Source organism: Triticum aestivum, chromosome 2B (assembly GCF_018294505.1).
Source record: "Triticum aestivum cultivar Chinese Spring chromosome 2B, IWGSC CS RefSeq v2.1, whole genome shotgun sequence".
NCBI classification, from domain to species: Eukaryota; Viridiplantae; Streptophyta; class Magnoliopsida; order Poales; family Poaceae; genus Triticum; species Triticum aestivum.
In genome coordinates this window covers 758,284,045-758,290,140 of record NC_057798.1, presented here as the reverse complement: position 1 = coordinate 758,290,140, position 6,096 = coordinate 758,284,045, and the positions used below count along the sequence as shown (strand labels likewise).

Here is a 6,096-nt window from a genome sequence, read left to right as displayed (position 1 = left end):
CGAATCTGTCACGGGTCGGTGAAACACTGTCATGGGTGCCCGTCCATGACGGACTTAAAATCCGTCATGTATATCGCGTCATAATTTGACATCGTGTCGTCCATGACGATTCTTGGCCGTCATGGATTTTACCCAGGCTTGCTTAACGGACGTGCTTATAACACCGTTAACATATTTGCCACATCATCATTTGACATGGCAGCCCATGTAGTGACCAGCCCAATTAGTTTTTTGGCCCACCAAGTTTTGATTAGGTAATGAGTGGTGACCCATATAGTAATCAGCCCAATTAAATTTTTGGCCCAGTAAATTATGGTCAATCCAAGGCCCACCAATATCTGATCTCATATCCTTCAAAAAAAATCTGTTATCTCATTTCTCCTCTTGGTTCATGGAAATTTTATTAAGCCAATATGTTTTGTCACAACAATATATGCTCATTTCATAAAATAAATGAAATATACACAAATAACCAGGAAATGCACATGTACGTGAGCAAGAAAATCCTAAAAACTAAAAATTACAAGCATCCTGGAGAATACTAAGCTACTCTCCAGCTCCTCGAGCGTCAGCGGTGCTCGCCATACGTCAACCGGGGTTCATCGTCGTTCCTTTGTGGCAAAGGATCCGGCTGTACCGGCCGTTGTCATCGAGGGAGACACCATTTTCGCAACCATCTCGCCTCGAACCATGCTCCTGAACGGCAACTTGTCTCTAACGATGAAGACTCCATGGAGCCCGTATTACCTGCGTGTCGAGAAGCCCTAAGAACGGCTCGGAAAATCAGAAACGAACGGGAAAGGAAAATCAAAAGCAACAGGGTGAGGAGGACGGAGGACCTGGTGGGACATGCGGCTCTCAGCCTGCCGAGGTCGGAGGAAAACCCGACAAGGCGACGGAAGCGGCGCCGGCGATGAAGCAACGGTAACGGGCCTAGTACGGCGCAGCAGCCCAGCGGGATGGGCCCATCAATGGATCGGCGGAGACGCGCTGCCCCTGGCCTTCGCGGCACAACTCCACGCAGTGGATCGAGAGTGAGATCCTGCCTGTGCGATGCGGCGAAACTCGACCAGGCGCATCGTTAGGTGGAGGCTTAAGCAGGACCTCGAGCACGCCCGGAGTCGTTGCGCCAGTCCATCCAGCCTCAGCACGCCTACGAGGAACCAGCTTGCTCCTTGCAGCAAGATGGGCACCATCCGCAGAAACAGCAACGGCGTCGCTTGCACCAGATCCGCCTTCAGGGCCGTCCACGCCTGCGAGACGATGCTATCGTCACGGCGGCAGATGGTAGTGGATGAAGAGGTTGCAACGGCAGCTAACACGGCGGTTGCGGGATGCAGAGGGGAAAATGGCCGTGTGTGGCGAGGTTGTGGAGGCTACCAGCCTTTTCTTTGGTGCAATGGCGGCGGCCATGGATCTGGAGAATGGAGGATGGAGGATCTGGAAGGCCGACCGAGATCCACTTTTCCCGGTGGAAAAGAAGCTGTCATCTCGTGTGTGTGTGTGTACGCAAGGAAACACAACAAAGAAGGAAGGTTCCCTTGCCGTTGGATCCCAGGGGGATAGACGGTTTGGATGTGCGATCCGTGTGATGCCTAGCTCAACCAATCACAACTCAGCTTTGCCCCCACACAAGATTGCCACTTTGGCTGCAAACTAAAGTGAGCATCTGTCGGCCGATCCATAATTCAGTTTTTCTTTCAATCAAATAACTAAATAAGGACATGTATAACAGTGTCTAGTCAGCGGTCTGCAATAAAGGAAAAATAAACACGAATTTGAAAAGAATATGAAAACCAATAGTTGGTCATGTAATTGGGCAAAAATATAAACATTTTATAAAACCACCCTGAACATTATTCAAAAGACACTTTGTCCAAACTTTAAATAGTTTTGTATTCCCAAAATACAATGATGATACAATATATTGTGCGTGCTTGTGGTACAGAATGAAGATACATAATTTTTCTTACATTTCCTTTTTGTTGATCCGCACAAATTTTCAAAAAAGTTCATGTTTACCTCTTCAAGAAAAAATATAATGAAATTAGAATAAAATTTAAGAAACACAATAATTTGAATTTTTGGAAAATAAATGTTAAAAGAAACACATACTTGTGAAATAAAAGGAAGAAACTTGTAGAGTAGGCATTTACAAAATCGCTTGAAGATAAATAGATAAATAGGTAGTACGTGCACTACTGGGCCAGCCGAAGTGCTTCTGAAAGCAAGTGATATGTAGTCTATATAAGGTTTTGGTTCATTTTTGTACACAGATTGTTTATTGGTTTGCACGGCTGTAACATGGCATGTACGTCTCAGGTTCGAATCTTCTGTTAAGTCAAAAATTTCAAAGTTATCTCTCTCTGTCATATGCTAACATGTGGGCCCTACACTTATATTGTGGGCCATGACGACTGGCTGGGCTGTAGGGAGTCATGTGAATATGTGTGATTATCCGTAATTAACTCCCGTGTGAGTCACAGCCCAGAGGTACGCAGGTTGTTATGTACACTTAAGCTAAAATGATTTGATTCGGGAGGCCAACCTTTTCTCTTTCATTTTTTTATTACCACATCCTTTTTCCTTTTAATTTCCTTTTTAATCACTGCATCCACATCGCCCATACAAGGGGAACACAAGACACATCAGATGCGTCAGCCATGATGGTTCGAACGGTGTACAAGAAAAAAAAGTCTAGGCCCAGCTCCCTAATACGTGACAGTTTCCGTGACAGTTCCTCTCAGGCCGTCATATGTGGGCTACCATTCTGGGGCCTAATCTCACCTTGTTGATCCATGACAGTTTCGGTGATGGTTTCCAGGAACGTCATCAGAAATCCGTCATGGATTAACAGGTTTCTTGTAGTGTCATCCCACAATACCGCTGAAGCAAAATAAGACTAGTAGCGGCAAGCAAGTTGACAAGATCTACGCCCACAACAGATTTGTGTTCTACTCATGCAATAGAGAACTACGCATAGACCTAGCTCATGATGCCATTGTTGGGGAATGTTGCAGAAAATAAAAAATTTCCTACGGTTTCACCAAAATCCATCTATGAGTTCATCTAAGCAACGAGTGATAGGAGTGCATCTACATACCTTTGTAGATCGAGAGCGGAAGCGTTCAAGAGAACGGGGATGATGGAGTCGTACTCGCCGTGATCCAAATCACCGATGACCAAGTGCCGAACGGACAGCACCTCCGCGTTCAACACACGTACGGAGCGGATGACGTCTCCTCCTTCTTGATCCAGCAAGGGGGAAGGAGAGGTTGATGAAGATCCAGTAGCACGACGGCGTGGTGGTGGATGCAGCAGAGTTTCGGCAGGGCTTCGCAAAGAAACTACGGGAGGAGGAGGTGTAGCAAGGGGAGAGGGAGGCGCCAAAACTTCAGGTGCCGTTGCCCTCCCTCCCCCCTCCTTTATACAGGCCCCCAGGGGGAGGCCAGCCCTAGAGATGGATCTCTAGGGGTGCGGCGGCCAAGGGGGGTGGAGTGCCCCCCAAGGCAATGGAGGCGCCCCCTCCCCTAGGGTTCCCAACCCTAGGCATAGAGGGGGGCCCAGGGGGGGCGCACCAGCCCACCAGGGGCTGGTTTCCCTCCCACTTCAGACCATGGGGCCCTCCGGGATAGGTGGCCCCACCCGGTGGACCCCCGGGACCCTTCCGGTGGTCCCGATACAATACCGGTGACCCCCGAAACTTTCCCGGTGACCGAAACTGCACTTCCTATATATAATTCTTTACCTACGGACCATTCCGGAACTCCTCGTGACGTCCAGGATCTCATCCGGGACTCCGAACAACTTTCGGTTTGCTGCATACTCATATTCATACAACCCTAGCGTCACCGAACCTTAAGTGTGTAAACCCTACGGGTTCGGGAGATACGCAGACATGACCGAGACGGCTTTCCGGTCAATAACCAACAGCGGGACATGGATACCCATGTTGGCTCCCACATGCTCCTCGATGATCTCATCGGATGAACCACGATGTCGAGGATTCAATCAACCCCGTATACAATCCCTTTGTCAATCGGTACGTTGCTTGCCCGAGACTCGATCGTCGGTATCCCAATACCTCGTTCAGTCTCGTTACCGGCAAGTCACTTTACTCGTACCGTAATGCATGATCCCGTGACCAGACACTTGGTCACTTTGAGCTCTTTATGATGATGCATTACCAAGTGGGCCCAGAGATACCTCTCCATCATACGGAGTGACAAATCCCAGTCTCGATCCGTGTCAACCCAACAGACAATTTGGGAGATACCTGTAGTGCACCTTTATAGTCACCCAGTTACGTTGTGACGTTTGGTACACCCAAAGCACTTCTACGGTATCCGGGAGTTACACGATCTCATGGTCTAAGGAAAAGATACTTGACATTGAAAAAGCTCTAGCAAAACGAACTACATGATCTTGTGCTATGCTTAGGATTGGATCTTGTCCATCACATCATTCTCCTAATGATGTGATCCCGTTATCAACGACATCTAATGTCCATAGTCAGGAAACCATGACTATCTGTTGATCAACGAGCTAGTCAACTAGAGGCTCACTAGGGACATATTATGGTCTATATATTCACACGTGTATTACGATTTCTGGATAATACAATTATAGCATGAATAAAGACAATTATCATGAACAAGGAAATATAATAATAATCCTTTTATTATTGCCTCTAGGGCATATTTCCAACAGTTACGCCCCGAATCGGTAGTTTCTGGAGAGCCAGGCTCGGCCGAAGCACGGGAGGGGAACGCGGCGCTGAGCTCGTGCAACCACGAAGATGGCGCGAGCTTGCGCGCGTCTCTGAAAAAATGGCGAGAGGATGCCGGCTCACCTCCCGCCGATTCGGTCACCCCTATTTTAGCCTCCCTTCTCTCACCACCAAAAGTCCCGCCACCCTTCTCCCCCCTTTCGAGCTTTCCCACCGATGCACATCGGCACCAACAAGCAGGTAAGCGGCGCTCCTTCACCAATGGGCGGTCCACGACGGCGGCGACTCCTGTCCTCAACTTCTTTGACCTTTCCCGCGCCCCCTCGAGCTACAGCCATAGCCTCTATGAGTTTAATCACCCTCTTCTCTCTGTTCATTGCAGCTAGATCTGAGAGCATTTGGTCGTAGGGAACAACATGAAGTGGCAGCCATTCATGTCCACGTTCGTACTGAACAAGATCTGTCAGCTAATCTTGCTACGTCTTGAGCTTCTGTTGGTTTTCCTTTAAGAGGCAAGGGTGATGCAGCAATAGTAGCGTAAGTATTTCCCTCAGTTTTTGAGAACCAACGTATCAATCCAGTAGGAGGCTCCTCAAAAGTCCCACGCACCTACACAAACAAACAAAGAACTCGCAACCAACATAATAAAGGGGTTGTCAATCCCTTCATGACCACTTGCAAAAGTAAGATCTGATAGAGATAGTATGATAAGATAAATATATTTTTGGTATTTTATATTATAGATGCAAAAAGTAAAGATGCAAATAAAAGTAGATTGAAAGCAAATATGATAAAAATAGACCCGGGGGCCATAGGTTTCACTAGAGGCTTCTCTCAAGATAGGATAAGTATTACGGTGGGTGAACAAATTACTGTCGAGCAATTGATATAAAAGCGAATAGTTATGAGATTATCTAGGCATGATCATGTATATAGGCATCACGCCCGCAATAAGTAGACCAACTCCTGCCTGCATCTACTACTATTACTCCACACATCGACCGACTCCTCCCTGCATCTAGAGTATTAAGTTCATAAAGAACAGAGTAACGCATTAAGCAAGATGACATGATGTAGAGGGATAAACTCATGCAATATGATATAAACCCCATCTTTTTATCCTCGACGGCAACAATACAATACGTGCCTTGCAACCCTTTCTGTCACTGGGTAAGGACACCGCAAGATTGAAACCAAAGCTAAGCACTTCTCCCATGGCAAGAAAGATCAATCTAGTAGGCCAAACCAAACTGATAATTCGAAGAGACTTGCAAAGATAACTCAAACATACATAGAAGAATTCAGAGGAGATTCAAATATTTCTCATAGATAAACTTGATCATACACCCACAATTCATCGGATCTCG

The 6,096-nt window shown here is 47.0% G+C and overlaps 1 long non-coding RNA gene across 2 annotated transcripts; it reads right to left on the bottom strand.

Moving 5' to 3' along the window:
* Positions 1–384: 384 nt before the first annotated feature.
* LOC123047194 (uncharacterized) lies at positions 385–1,541 on the bottom strand. Of its 2 annotated transcripts, none has more exons than XR_006422834.1 (2): positions 840–1,541; positions 385–764 (listed from the first exon to the last, which is right to left on the bottom strand). It is a non-coding gene; the product is annotated as an uncharacterized lncRNA (long non-coding RNA). The 2 variants fall into 2 exon arrangements; XR_006422833.1 differs by having other exon boundaries at positions 385–747.
* Positions 1,542–6,096: the final 4,555 nt, after the last annotated feature.